At 48.2% G+C, this 16,107-nt stretch overlaps 1 protein-coding gene across 2 annotated transcripts in view; it reads right to left on the bottom strand.

The window, feature by feature from the left end:
• The window catches only part of ATN1 (atrophin 1), a 28,750-nt gene extending 12,987 nt beyond the window's left edge, over window positions 1–15,763 (bottom strand). The window contains exon 1 of one of the 2 annotated variants that reach the window (XM_051780695.1): window positions 15,646–15,763. The gene's annotated coding sequence lies outside the window, so the exon portion shown is untranslated. Of the gene's footprint in view, window positions 1–15,214; window positions 15,598–15,645 lie in introns of those variants that run through there. The other variant, XM_051780694.1, reaches the window with a different exon arrangement.
• Between the last annotated feature and the right edge of the window lie 344 nt (window positions 15,764–16,107).

Here is a 16,107-nt window from a genome sequence, read left to right on the forward strand (position 1 = left end):
CCCTAATCTTCGTTCGCAAAGCCCAGCCATGATGATGACTCAGTTGTCAATAGTTACCACAGTCTCTTCCCCTTCTTTTGTATTTCTCATCTCTTAGGGAAAGAACCCCAACCATCTGCTTGATTTTATTATTTGGTACTCTTGATCTTCTCCGACCGTAACATCCCAGTAATCTCAGGTGGATTCAGACCCGGTCCAAGCAGATGGGGAGATGCACAGGCAGAACATGACTATGGTACGTGACACAGGAGCCTGCCCTGAGCTAGTTAATGGTAATTTGGGGGTGGAGAAGAACAGCAGTGATGGAGCCTCCTCTCTCCACCAAGGCACTGCACAACAGACCATCTACTGGTTGGAGGCACTGAATATGAAGGTGTCAAGGTGCATGGTTGGATCATTCAGTCTCAAAGAAGAAACTAATTAAAAACTCTGCCACCCATCAGGACCCCAAACGCTGCAAGAAAGGGCAATTTGACAGCATCTGTAGCTTTAAACAAAATGGGACAGCACCTGTTCTCTGGTCCCAGGAGTGATTGGTATTACATAGCTTACACAGAGACAGTAAACTTCCCCGCCCTCTGAAAGGGGACAGACACATCTAACCTGGCCACTGGCAACTGGTGTGTTCCTACACCAACTCCTAAACCACACTCAGGCATCATCTGGGAGAGCATTCGCTGGCACAGGCCAAAGGCTGTACTAGGAACACCAGCCTAATGGACAGATAGTGCTGTGCCTGGCCAAGCTGAGGCCTTATTATTTGGGTACTGTAGATATAGCCATCCTCTACTAGATGCTAGTCCATGGAAAGTAAGTTTGGAGTAAGGAGTCAGTGGAGTGCCTGCTTTAGTCTAAGTAAGGATGTTCTGAAGTGCAAACCTCTTGTTTTCTTCAGTTGGGAACTGTTTAAAGCAGTGACTACTGTTTAAACTGTTTAAACAGTGACTACTCTTTAAGTCACTTTTTGAAATGTAGGAACCACATCCAATATCCTATGTGAAATCAAAGGTATTTCGTATTAAAAGGCAGGGACTCAGACGGAGACGTGAGAATTAAACTGAGTCTGCTTCTTTGCCATTCAATAGCTCTGTGTTCCCATACTGGTTTTTCTCTTTCCCCTTCTGCAAAACGATGGGTTGGCACTGGAGAGAGGAACCAGGGTGACAAAACGAACACAGCTGCTTTCTAACACATTGCAGATGCTGAAAAGTGTCCTGAAAATAAGCTGGGATGATAACCAATGATCCCTCTTGACAAGCAAAAATTACTCAGATGGCCCACCGGAGCAGTATAGTCAAGGAACATGCACCACGAATGGGAAGTCTGAAGTTGTCATACACACACACACACACACACACGCACATATCATATATATATGACTGCCCAGTAAATGATAGTCCCAGGTATTTTTAATTCCTGTCTCAATTTCCCTAATTTTATAAAATGAAGGATAGATCTCCAGAAATGTAATCAGGTTTAACAACTGTGCAGTATTTTGAAAACACTAAGTTTTGTCCAAAATACTGCAATCAGACAGCATTTCCCAATGGCTAATTACCTGATTTCATGCTTGAATCCTGGCATTTTACTATAGTGGAGAAAGGGAGGGTAGGAAAGGGCACTGTGTTCAGTGTTGGACAGCAGTGAATGAACAGGTCAGGGTTCAGGTTGCATGTCAGAGTCTTTTGATAGGTACTTGAAGCGTGACATTACTGTAAAAGGGAAAATGACTCTGTGAGCAAAGGGATCAGGATGTCAAAATGGTTAAATACCGAGATGGCACATGTCTGTGGCTAATATTATCTTGGTGTGAATATTCCCATGACTGGCAAATCTTTTTTATTTAATAAATCTTGTTAAGAATAAATATATTTATAAGACGCCAAACGAAAGGTAGTTTTGGAACAAAGGCATTTTTCTGTCTCCTACAAAATAACTACAGCATTGGGTGGATGCAGGGGCTGTGAACTCAGGCTGGATGGTGGATTAATCAAGGAATAAGACTGTTAACCTGGGCAAATAATCGTACTCCAGTTAAAACTCTCACCTACCAGTGGATAAGTTTGACTACATCCTTCCTGCAATACTAATGTGAAGCTGGAGGATCTCAGGGGACTGAAATACTCAGAAGCCCAGACTGCTTTGAGCAGCTTTCTCCACCTGCTCACCCAGTTCCTGCAGGTCACTCCTGCACCACTGCAGAGAGACACCTCAGGATCACAGCACACACCTCTGGGTCCTCAGCAGCCCACAGGGCTGCGACAGCAGCATCTGACCACCAGCTACCATCGGACATATCCGGGAAGGGCTGAGACCTGCCCTGCTAGGGAGGATTGGCAGTACAGTGTTACTGGGCAAACTTAGACAGAAATGCCTGCAACACAAGTGAAAACTGTGATTACTGCTCAGAGGTCAAAATATAAATCCAATCTAAAACTAGAGAAAGTTGTCAATTTTTGTTATTTTATATAAAGGAATTCATACTGACAATGTACTGGAATGTCATTGCATTCTTTCATCTTAAAAATATGGCATAGAATGGGTCACTATGGAATGCGTTAAAGTAAATTTAAACAATAAATGTAAATGTATGCTTTCAGGAACTTCACTCTGTGCCAGAGAACAAATTACACATACTTTAATACACAAGCTTAATGGACTCCCTTGATTTAGATATATGTATGTATATGAGAGCAGATTCACAATCCGATCGTAAGAGATCAGGTTTGAGACCACCTGAGGAAACCGAACATGCACAAGTCCATGGGACCCACTGAGATGCATCCCAGCGTCTTGAGGGAATTGGCTGACATAGTTGCCAAACCACTCCCCATGGTATCTGAAATGTTATGTCAGTCAGGGAAAATCCCCAGTGACTGGAAAAAAGGCAATATTGCACCCATTTCTAAAAAGGGTAATAAGGAGGACCCTGAGAACTAGCAACCAGTCAGCCTCACCTTGCTGCCTGGCAAGAACATGGAGCAGATCCTCCCAGGAGACATGTCAAAACATATGGAAGACAGGGAGCTGATTAGAGACAGCAAGCATGACTCCACCAAGGGCAAGTTGTGCCTGACTAATCAAGTACCTTCTAGGATGGAGTGACCACATCAGTGGACAAGTGAAGAGGTACAGATGTCATTTACCTGGACTTTTGCCAGGCCTTTGACACGGTTCGTCACAACATTGGAAATATATGGGTTTGAGAGATAAGGAATTGGATAGATGGCCGTGTGCAAAGAGTTGCATCCAACAGTTGAATGCCAAAGTGGAAATCAGTAATGAATGGCATCCCTCAAGGGTCCCTACTGTGACCAATACTATTTAATACCTTCATCACTAATACAGACAGTGGGATCAAGTGCACCCTCTTCAAGTTTGCATATGACACCAAGCCAAGTGGTTGATACTCCAGAGGGAAGGGATGCCACTCAGAGGGACCCTGACAGTCTTGAGGAGTGGAACCATGTGAAACTCATGAAATTCAACAAGGCCAAGTGCAAGGGCCTGCACATGAGTCAGGGCAATCACCAGGATCAGTTTAGGCTGGGGACTAAAGGGACTGAGAGCAGTCCTGTGGTAAAGATCTTGGGGATACTGATGGACAAAAAATTAGGCGTAAGCTGGCAATGTGTGCTTGTAGCCCAGAAAGCCAATTGTGTCCTGGGCTGCATCAAAAGCAGCATGGCCAGCAGGCTGAGGGAGGTGATTCTGCCCTTTTGTTTGCTCTGGTGAGACCCCACCTGGACTGCTGCATCCAGCTCTGGGGTCCTCGGCACAGGAAAGACCTGTCAGAGCAGGTTCAGAGGAGGCCTCAAAGGTGATCAAAGGGATGGAGCACCTCTCCTATGAAGATAGGCTGAGAGAGCTGTGGTTGTTCAGCCTGGAGAAGAGGAAACTCCAGGAAGACCTTCTTGTAGCTTTTAAGCTTAGGGTACTGCTGGCAGAAGTGCTCACCAAGCACCTTCCATCATTTACGACCAGTCCTGGTTAACAGGGGATGTCCCAGGTGACTACAGGTTAGCCAATGCAATAGCCTTCTACACGACAGGTCCAAAGAAGGATCTGCGGAACTACCGGCCTGACCTCAGCGCCAGAAAAGGTTATGGAACAGATTATCTTGAGCACAATCACAGCACGTACAGGGCAAGCAGGGGATCAGGCCCAGCCAGTAAGGGTTTAGGAAAGGCAGGTTCTGCTTGACCAACCTGATCTCCTTTTATGACCAGGTGACCTGCCTAGTGGATGAGGGAAACACTGTGGATGGTCTTCAGTAAAGCCTTTGATACAGTCTCCCACAGCATTCTGGAGGAGCTGGCAGCCCACGGCTTGGACAGGTGCACTGTTCACCGGGTAAAAATCTTTCAGGATGGCCGGGCTCAGAGAGTGGTGGTGAATGGAGTTACATCCAGCTGGCAGCCAGCCACTAGTGGGGTTCCCCAGGGCTCAGTGTTTGGGCCAGGCCCATTTTATATCTTTACTGATGATCCGAACAAAGGCATCGAGGGTACCCTCAGTCAGGTTGCAGACACCAAGATGGGTGGGAGTGCTGATCTGCTGAAGGGTAGGAAGAGTCTGCAGATGGACCTGGACAGGCTGGATCAATGAATCCAACTGTATAAGATTCAACAAGGCCAAGTGCCAGGTCCTGCAACTGGGTCACAACATGAAGCACTACAGGCTTTGGGAAGAGTGGCTGGAAAGCTGCCCAGCTGAAAAGGACCTGGGGGTGCTGGTCAACAGTATCTGAACATGAGCCAACAGTGTGCCCAGGTGGCCAAGAAGGCCAATGGCATCATGGTCTGTATCAAAAATAGTGTGACCAGCAGGACCAGGGCAGTGACCATTCCCCAGTACTTGGCTCTGGTGAGGCCACACCTTGAGTCCTGTTTTCCATTTTGTGCTCCTCACTACACAAAAGACATTGAGGTGCTGGTGCATGTCCAGAGAAGGACAATGAAGCTAGTGAAGAGTCCGTAGCACAAGTCTTATGAGAAGCAGCTGAGGGAGCTGGGCTTGTTTAGCCTGGAGAAGAGGAGGCTCAGGAGTGACCTTATCACTCTCTACAACTACCTGAAAGGAGGTTGTAGCCAGGTGGGAGTTGGTCTCTTCTCCCAGTCAACTAGCAATAGGTCTTCAAGCTGCCCCAGAGGAGGTTCAGGTTGGAGATCAGGAAAAAATTCTTCACTGAAAGGGTGGTTAAGCATTGGAAAGGGCTCCCCCAGGCAAGAGGTGGAATCACCATCCCTGGAAGTGTTCAAGAAATAAGTGGATATGGCACTCATTGCCATGGTCTATTTGATGTAGTGGTGCTTGATCAAAGGTTGTACTCGATGATCTTTGTAGGTCTTTCCCAACCTTAACGATTCTAAGATTTTGCAATTGTAAGTATATAAAGGGGACTTAAAAAAACATGGAGAGACAGTTTTTACTAGGGCCTGCAGTGACAGGACAAGGGGTAATGGTTTGAAAGAGGGTAGATGTAAATAGGACATAAGGAAGAAATTTTTTATGATGAGAGTGGTGAGGCACTGGAACAGGTTGTGCTGAGAAGCTGTGGATGCCACAACCCTGGAAGTGTCCAAGGCCAGGCTGCATGGGGCTTGGAGCAGCCTGGTCTAGTGAAAGGTGTCCCTGCCCATGGTAGGATGGCTGGAACGAGATGATCTTTAAGATCCCTTCCAACCCACACCAGTCTATGATTCTGCACTTAAAATAACACCTCCCAAGCAGAAAAGAGACTCATCCTGAGCCAATAGCTTCAGTCCTTTTCTTATATGAACTTGTTGACAAATTCACCTGTCATGCTACCTAGGTGCTCCTTCTCTGCATTTTAATACAATTTAAAATGCTCAAACTTCAAGAAACCGTGCCAAATAAGAGTACTAAAAATAAACATGCAGAGTGCTGGCAGTCTTAGGATATAAAACCAGTTTATATTTCATTAAGCCTATATTAATATTTTGTTTTCTTAATTCTGCACAACCATGAGGAGCGAGAATGTTACTTTGAGTAAGAAATCTCTAATTCTGGAACTTCCATTCACATAAAAATGTATCTCATAAAAAAATATTTCTGATGAGTAGAGTGAAATAAAAACAGAGCTAAAGCAAGGTAATAAATAATAAAAACATTCATGCATTTAACAATAGCTTAATTTACACCATGGAATAGCTTAATTTACACCACGGAAGACAATATTAATTTTTGCAGAAGCAACTGAAAATAAAGTTTGATTCACTAAATGAAGGTTAGATGTACTAAAGAAGGTTACATTAATCGTAAAACAATTCCTGAGGGCACAGTAAAATGACTGTTAAGTATGTAACAGATTTACTTAAAAATCCCAGAAGAATCATTCTGTCTCCCCAGAGGAGGGCCTCCAGATCTCCTGGAGATATAGGCTGGCAGAGCCCAGTGGAGGATCACACACAAAAAAAACCACCAGGCTCTTCCCTCTGCAAGTGGGATGGAGGCTTATGGATGTGTGATGCAGAGGAAGGATACATCACACTCCCCACACTCACTATTTTAAGAAGTAGAGCATCTTCTATATTTGCAACACCTGAGCACATCTTACCTGTGGAGCCGTTAGGGGTGAAGGGTCTACTGTAATACTTCACACCCCTCTTTTGACAGATGTCCCTTTGCTAAGAATGCAAAGCGAATTACTCAAAGACATCACAGGCTGGTTGTAGAGAGACTCAAAGGAGGATGCCGTCTGGAAAGGACACCAGCAGGTCTCTGCTCCAAACTCCTGCTCACAGCTGGGCTGACCCCAAATTTAGATGACTCAGGGACTTGTCCAGGCAAGTTCTGAACATCTTGAAGAGTGAAGCTTTCCCAGTTGACCTGGAGCACCCATTCCAGTGCGGAAACACCCATTATCAGTTGTAATTTCCTTGCTGCTATTCGTGACCACAACTCCACATCCCATAGCTTCTCACTGTCAGCGCATGGAAGTTATCCACCAGTCAATCCACCATGGTTCCAGACTTCTGCTGCAAGTCTTTGCTGTGGAAGACTGCTGGAAACTTTGCAGCTGCAGGACACATGTAAGAACATGGGAAACTAGAAGTTGAATCCAAATTCAGGGTGGACACACCAACAGCCCCTCCCTTCCTAACAGACCAGTGAATAGCAAGAATGGTCACCCCTTCCTGCTAAGACCTGTATCATTCTGAAGCTGGCACAAGGAGGCCTGGGCAAGCTGCCAACTCTGCTCAGAGCCCTCAATCCCAGGCAAAACTTATTGGTGTAGATAAGAACCAGAGAGAAGCTCTGCAGATGGAAGGATCAAACTCTGCAAATGGATTTGAATGAAGTGCTGAAGAATCAGGTTGGGTGGAAGAACACCTGCTGTATCCTCACAATGATCAATGTCCTGCCTCCCAAGGGCATTGAGACACTGTCTGTATCACAGATGATCACCATTTAAGAGAGAACTTAAGAGAATAAAATATAAAGAAGCAAAATCAGAATGGATATAGAAAAAGAGCAAAGGGAAGACAATGTGGCTGATGAAAGTAAATCAATGAGGGTAATAATGAGGGTAAGAACTAACTGAGCAGAACTGTGACTTTCTCGTATCTTCAGTGCAGTTCTGCTCCTGCAGAAACTAGAAAGGGCAGTGACTGTCCAGAGAAAAGGTTATTAAAGTCAGGATGTGACTGGGGACTGTAAACCCATATATGAGAAGGTTGGATAAGAAATAATTTTTCAATGTTTTTTCCAGTACGAAAACTGATGGCCATGAAATAACAGTACAAAGAAACAAGTTCAAAACCAACTAAAAAGAGAGAGTAGTTCTTAGATACGTGGCTGCAGAATTTCCCATCAAAGGACACTATTGGTGCTAGAAGTTTGTATGGATTTGATGGGTAACTGGAGAGTTTCATTCAAGAGAAAATAACTGACGCTTTCTGGATAGATAGAAACCACATCTGTCTATGGCAGGTCCTCCACGGAAAATGGCTGGCAGCTGTAGGAGTATCAGAGGAAAATGGCACATAAGCTTGCCTAAACTTACCTTCTTTCCCAGAGATTTGGTAGTGACTACTGCTGCAGCAGCAGTGGACAAGATGGACCTAGTAGGGTCACTGGTATGTTTTTAACAAGTTCAATTGTACAAAGTGTTGAGTGATACACTGAAGAGAAGAGACAAGCATATATGCCATAAGAGCTCCTGCTCATCCGTAGGGACTTCTCAGAAGGCATTTACTAATCACAGGATAGCTGTGGGTACCATTGTTACTTGAAGGGCTCCAGGCAAGGCATCATCAAGAAATGAGAAAATGCCACTGGACACTGCACTTGGAACAAAACCTCTTGCAACAGCACAGGCTTGAAGGAGGCCAGTGACATCCTGGATTGTACCAGTAATAGTGTGGCCAGCAGGACCAGAGCTGTGATCCTGTACTGGGCACTGGTGAGGCTGCACCTCAAAGCCTGTGTACAGTTTTGGACCCCTCACTACAAGACAGACATTAAGGTCCTGGAGCAAGTCCAGAGAAGGAAAACTGAGATGGGGCAGGGTCTGCTGCACAAGTCTTATGAAGAGCATCTGAGGGAGCTGAGGCTGTTCAGCTGGAGAAGAGGAGGCTCAGGGTGACCTTATCACTCTCTACAACTACCTGAAAGGAGGTTGTAGCACGATGGGGGTCGGCCTCTTCTCCAAAATAACAAGCAATAGGACAAGATGAAATGGCCCCAAGTTGCACCAAGGGAGTTTTAGATTGAATATCAGGAAAAATTTCTTCACTGAAAGGGTTGTTAAGCATTGGGACAGGCTGCCCCAAGAAGTGGTGAAGTCACCATCCCTGGTGGCATTTAGGGATGTGGTTTAGTAGTGGACTTGCCAGTATTAGGTTCATGGTTGGACTCAAGGATCTTGGAGGTCTTTTCCAACCTAAATGATTCTATGACCTTGGAGCCACTGATCCAAGGGACACACTTTAGATTCTCTCTTTCTAGGGACTCGTGACTGACAGCAAAGACAACATGAGAATCATGTGTGCCAAGGGCAAGTGTCTGGACAGGATGGACAGACAGATCCAGAATGAAAGGAGTGAACCAGGGACAGGGAGATGGGCAGAGGAACAATTGCACAGCAGACCTGAGACACTGATACACTCTGAGTCACTCCTGAGCTTGGGATCCCACAGCTTTTCCTTGGTCTACAGAACCGGCCAAGTGGAATGATCCTGTCCTCACCTCTGGGGCTGAAGGGAAGAAAACCCAGTGGTATGTCCAGGAACATTTATGTTGGAAGAGATTGCTGGAATCCCTCAAATGCCCTGTTCACAGTAAACTGCAAAGCCAGATGAGGCTGTCACGAACACCTCAAAGAGCATCTCTAGCCTCCCTGGGAACCTGTGCCAGTGCTGAATCATCTTAGGAGGAAGGAGAGCTTTTGTCTTACATATTTCACCAAGTTCATGGTGATTTTGGTCCTTGTGATTTTACGAAATCAGAAAATAGATGTTTATGGCTAAATCAAGGTCTTCCTGATCATGATACAACAAAGGACTAAAAGTCACAAGTACTCAGAATTCTCCCCAATCCCAACAGAATTCAAAGCAGGCAATCTATGCCAAAGTGCTACCACCTAGAGATACACAATGAGCCCTACCAACCACAAGCACAGGCCTCTGCCTCTCAGGTGGGCACCCACTCAAGAGCCCAGAGACTGAGCCCAAACTAGGCTCAGACTGGACTTCCAGGAGAAAAGGCACAGCAGCAAGTGAAATCACTGCCCAAAATATTTTTCTTGCCTTGGGTAATCTCTGTAAAGCAACATGTGGGATAAAGCTTCGTGCACCGCTATGTCACAAGCATGACCTGTCCCAGCAAAAAGATGTCACGCATGGACCCACTGTCACAAAGCAAGTCCCCCAAAGCCCACCAGTGAGAGGAAACGGTGGCCTAACATGGAATATCACTGGTAGCTGGTGAAGGCACCATCCAAACAAAGTTTTCAGGAACACAGGTAAAGTTTTCAGGTGGTGCTGAAGCAGGTGAGTTGGTAAATGATGAAATGGAATTTCTAGCACAGATGAGTTGATGCTACTGCTGCAATGGGGTCACACAGAAAGGCCAGCCTTTTAATTATCCAAGATTTTTACATCAAGAACAGAAGAATGTAGAATGCTTTCAAGGCTGAAGATCCAAGGATACACAGAAGCTTGGAAAAGGCCTTGTAATTAGTGGCTGGAACACGAGTTCCCAGCTGAAGACTTCTAAGAGGGCTTTTCTTGAATGAATGAAACCAACCAGTGCACAGAGAGTAATACTCTTCAGGAAAAGAAAAAGAGACATGATTTTTACCTGACTATACACAGGACTGGTGGGGCCATTATCGGGGTGGTGTGTGCCGTTTTTACCTGTGTACTCCAGAAGGATGCTGACAAATTGGGAAGCTTGATAACTCCTCCCCCTTACAGACTTAAGCTCAATATATTTAGCTTATCAGAGTAAAGGTTAAAAGGTGACTTGGGGATGGCCCATGAGCACCATAAAGGGAGGAGACAGCTCTTTAACCTACAAAACAAAGACTCCCAGATGCAATGGGAGTTGAAGCTAGGCAAATTCCACAGAGAATAGCGCAAATTTGAAAAGTGGGAGAAATCAATCACTTGAAACATTGGCATAGCAATCTAGCATATCACTGAAAATCTTTAAGAGTTTTTTTTTTAATAATTATTTTCTGCAAAGACCAGCAGGTGACATTCCCTGCCGTGAGCTGGGCAGGGTAGAGGACCAGACAGTTGATCAGAACAGGTTTTTCAACACTAAATTCATTAGCAGTCATAGAGAGGTTGGCCAAGTGGTGATGGGATCTAGCTCTGGGTGAAAATGTAAAACAGTGGTCTAGTAATGTACGAGGAAAGCCTAATGGATAATTATGACTGGATAAACCATTTTTCATAGAGGGTGGACTCTCTTTGTGTGCCTGGCAAACTCTGAATAATTCTGAGGTAAATCACCTCATCTGTTGCACTGCCTGAAAGAAAAAAACAGCAGTATATCCACAATATTATGCTATAGACACACTTTATATCCAATACACTATGCTATATATATATATCAATATAAATTTAATATACTATATAACATTATATTTTATATAAGATGTATTATATTACACAAACTATTATATATATTGTGATATATACACACACACATAAAAATATATATACACACATAGTAAATCCAATCTACTGTCCAAAGAGATGAAGGTTGCTCAAATGCAGCCTTCACTTAAGTGATCTATAGCACAGAGAGACCTTGTGGAAGAAAGAGGGTATCATCAAGTGCATTGTAAGGCAGAGAAGTAAAAGACTAAAATTTTCCAGCTAAACTGGTCTATGATGAAAAATGTCACCAGGGCAAGAGACATGAAGTAAGATTGAAAGCAACCAGCTACCCTCCTTCAGCAAAGCCCAGACAGACGATCATTGGCTGAAATTGTTTGGAGAAGATATTGCAGTTAGCCTTTGGTTTGTAGGTGAAAATACTGCCACAACAATCAATCAAACACTGATATTTTTACAGGAGACAACAACAAATCAGTGTTTGCTGTGACAACACACACAAAAAACAGACTTTCAGAGACTTCTGCGGGAGGATTATCAGAACTGGAAGCAAGACAATGCTTCGAAGGGATCGCTTCCTCACAAAGTTGACTTCTGCTAAACTTATAACATATGCCAAATCCTTACCCCCAAAGGCTCAAAGTCCAAATCAGCCAACCACACTAAGGTAGAGAGGTAAAGCTCAAACCACCTGAGTTGGAAAAATCCCCTTCTGTCTCATCATTCTACATACACATCTCACTGAAAATGGGGTGTGGGCCCATGGTTGCCCAACACACGACTGGAAGGACAGAAAGATTCTCCATTGTTCATCTCAGCATGACACAGAGAGCACTGGGACATGTACCTGGCCAATTGGCAACACATGCCTTGGGCACTGCTGCAGCTTCAGTAAGTCAGGCAAGGCACTGAGATAGAGCATCTCGTGTTCATGTTAAACCATCTCCTGTGACCAGACTCGAGCAGAGATCACACAAATTAATTCTGCAGAGAATATACATCCTAAGTGTACCTCGCTTGGTTAAGAGCATGACTTTTTCAGAGATCCCTCCACTTTTGAACACACTTGGAACTTGTGTTGCCTTCTCATTTGGCCTTTAAAAAATCTGTAAAGCACTGCTACTCTGTATTTCACTAGACACAGTCTTCAAGATGTACAGATGGAAGAGACGAAGTGATAAACGCAGGAAATATACTTCATACTTCCATAGTATCTCCTCCTAATGGAGGAAGAATGAGACCAGAAAATCCAATGAAAAAAGTAATTTATTTGTCCAAAAGAGAATGGGACAAAGAAAAAAACCAAAGTGGGGATAATACAGCCTGACAGAGGAGAAAACCAGGTTCTCAGAAGAAAAGGGAAGAATAAGATATGTAAACATACAGGTAGATATTTAAGGAGGGGCACAGCCAAATACATGCTCAGATCAATTCCAGAGATTGCATTTGCAAATGTATTACACCTCAGATCTGGTAAATAAATAAACCTTCCCTACACAGCCCTGTATTCCACACGGACTGCTCCTCTCAACTCCCTCTCCACCCTCCAGAAATACACTGATGAACATGAGGAAGCTCCAGGTCAAATCAGGAAGGTGTACAAGGAGTAACAGGGGCTGAACTCCGGGAAGAGAAAAACCTGCCTGATGCATTTCACCCACCAATAAAACCAGAATGTAATATTTCAATCAGAAGAGACCTACAATCTAGTCCAGCTGGACTAGATGCTCCTCCTCCTATTGAAGAACAACGCAGATCATGTTGCTTTTAGTACAGCAATCCCACCATGCTGTAGAATCATAGTTCCTTGCCTGACCATAATTATTTTGGAATACAAGTATGCCCATAAGAAACCTCATTTTAATTCCTTGTGCAGGCAAAGCTAAAGATGAGAATGCAAGAACCTTTCAGAGACATCCAAAGGGTACAAAACCTAGGGGAGGAGGTAAATGCATATGAAGAGAGGTAAAGGCAGGTCACTGCAGCAGGTTAAACCTGTTAATCTTCTTTATTAGGATTCACTGCACATTTAATTTTCAAATGTTTGGAGGGTTTTTATAATTTCCAGCAAGAACCATGGTACTGTAAGTTCCCTCGTTGGCCACACTTGAGAAGCTCCATCATGAATCACAACTGGAAAAGTCTGGTTTGAAAGACCAGGTCATCCCCAGTAAGATGGGAAAATACACAAACGATTGGTTGTGCAATCACCAGTAACAAACACAATAAAAAGAAAACAAAATAAAACAACTTGGCAAAGAAACAGGGGAAAAAAGGATGAAAATCATTTCAATGAACAATCTGACCATTCACATTTACAAGCATCCCATCCATGGGTAATGACCGTGGAGCTCCAGCCCCTCGGGAATGCTGTGCAGCGCAGCAGTGATGCACAACACCCTCTGGCTTAGAAGAAAGGCGAGTCCAGCTTTCAACTCAGACAAGTGTGGAATTCGGCTGACACTAACACATTGATTCTGGTGGTAAGTCAGGGCTGAACTCCACAGCTTTAGGCATCACACACCTGAAGGATGTGTAACCATGCTCCATGCACTAAGGTGGACAGTAAACGAAGGGCATTTCCAACTCCTCCTCCTCCACCCTCCTGCTACACATCTTAGGATAATGGCCCACTACTTTCTCCTCACTTTTTCAATGCTGGGAAGCCTAGCGGCTCCCATGCGATCCACCCAATACAACCAGAGATAATGACAATGGATTTGAGTGCCCAGCTCGGTAAGGACATGCTGCTCCTCAAGAACCACAGCCCTGCAAAACAGACCCTGCAGACAAAAGCCATACAAATTCTTACAGTAGCCATCCTGGCAACTGAGTAACCGGCTGCAGAACTCAAGGCAGCCACGGCACTGAAGCAAACGCAAGGAAAGACACTGCCCGTCTGGAAAGCAACTTGGGGAACGTACAATAGCTACCAAGGCAGAACTCCACGGAAAGCGAAGGCAGCGCGTAAAGTAAATGCCACGGTGACCAAATGGCTGCCACTTCAACAGCACAGCGGCCAGTCGGCAAAATACAACCGGCAATTCTCTGGGCAACAGGGGCCGGGGCGGCCACAGGCCAGCAGGAGCCGGCCGGGCAGAACCGCCACCGGCTCCATGGCACGGCCAGAAGGGCAGTGTGGGAAACTCAGATGCTACTTCTCCAAAAATCCTCAACAGCAAATGGACAACCAGCCCGACACACAGAGGAATCTCGGCCGGTTCAGTGGGAGCGCAGCCGCCACCCCGGTGCCACCCGGCCGTGCGGGGTCTCGCCAGCTCCCTGGTCCCGAAGTAGCACCCTGGCGTGTCAGAGGAGGGGGCGAATCCCACCCGCGCCCGCTGCGCACACGGCAGGGGAGCCAACACTCTTGTAGGTGCCCCGATGGAAACGTTATTCCCAGACACTCCTGCCCTGCTCCCCGGCCGCACCTGGGGAAGCGGGGACAATGCGAGGCCCCTCGGAAGGCAGGGAGGGCGGGAACCGGTCCACCTCCAGCGTTGTGCCGCCTTCCTCCCCGCAGGGCGCCGGGCCGCAAACTCGCAACTCCCGCCCGCCGGCTGCCCCCCCGGCCCCCCGTTCCCCCTGCCCCCGCCGAACTTCCCGCCGCAGGGAAGGGGGGCTCCGGGGCGCTGACGTCACGCTGGGCTGGGCGCGCGGCGGGGGGTGTCCCCGCCCCGGGACCCCCGCGGCGGACCCGGAGCCCCCGCCCGACCCCCGCCCGCCAGGTCCGGAGGGAAGCCGCTCCGCCGCCGTCCAGGGGAGCCGAGCCCCGGGCGGGCAGAGCCCCCCGGTGATTTCGGAGCGCCCCCAGCCGTGGCCGGGACCCCCGCCCCGCCGAGCCCCTCGTGCCCCGCGGCGGTGTCCCGGCTCCCTCCCGGCCCCTTGCCGCATCCACGACGGGGCAGGGACCGCCGGAGACGCTTCCCCAGCCCCGTGGAGGTTAATGGCACTCTAGGTGTCCCCCCCACCCCAACTTTGATGTTCTTCCCCCCCCCGCCGCCTCGCTCCCCATCCCGACAGACGGACCGGAGGGATGAAATCCACCCGCGAAAGAATGCAGCGAGTGGGCGACAATGACAAGCGGGGCGGGAGCGGCTGGGAGCGGGCGAGGGACTCACCGGCGGCTCCTGAGGGGAGGTCGAATGAAGGGAGGAATGGAGGCGGCGAGGAGCGGGGGGCAGGGATTTAAACGCTGCCCCCCCCCCTTTTTTTTTTCCCCTTTCCTCCCTCCTCCTTTTACGCGCTCCCTCGTTTCCTCTCGCGTCTCCGGAATAACCGGTCGGTGGCGGGGGCAGCGGCTCCGGGAGGTGGGGGGTGCGGCGGGGAGCGGGACCCCCCCGCCCCGCGGCTCTGTCGCCCCCTCTCCCGCCGCGCTCAGGCGCCGCCGCCTGCGCCCCGCCGCCCTTCCATCGCTCCCACCGCTGCCCGCCTTAGCCACCTCCCATTTCCGAAGGGCCCAGAACGAGCCCCCTCCCCCGCCCCTCTGTTCCGCGCTCGCCACCGCCCCTCCGCGAGAAACACTCCCCCCACCTCACCCCCTCCAACCCACCCGTGGGCACCGCGGGACGGGGGCGGAGGAGGCGCGGGGCGCGCAGCCAGCCCGGCCCCCGCCCCGGCCGCGGCCGCGCCCCGCGCCGCCGGGCCCCCGGCGCCGGCACAAAGGCCGGGGAAACGGGGGGGAGAGAGCACGGAGGGGCGTTTTTGGCAGGACGGATCCAGGGCGAGCAGGGGATGCGGGGGGGTGGCGGCCGGCCGGGGCTGCGGCGGGGCCTCCCGGGGGGCGGGGGCGGCGGCCGCCCGACGGGCGCTGCTCAGCGTGCGGCCGCGCGCGCATCCATCCCCCCTCCCAATCCCACTTCCCATCCCCCGCTCGGTTGCCAGGCAACGGCACAAAGGGAGCGCGAGCCTCGTGCGGAGGCCGCTCCGCACCGCCCGCACCGCCCGCGCCGTGCTGCGGGGCCCCCCCGGCACACGCACACACACAGCTCGGTCACGGTGCAGCGGCGATGGG

This window comes from Manacus candei, unplaced genomic scaffold (genome assembly GCF_025592945.1).
Source record: "Manacus candei isolate 608988 ecotype Guabito, Panama unplaced genomic scaffold, ASM2559294v1 h1tg000014l, whole genome shotgun sequence".
NCBI classification, from domain to species: Eukaryota; Metazoa; Chordata; class Aves; order Passeriformes; family Pipridae; genus Manacus; species Manacus candei.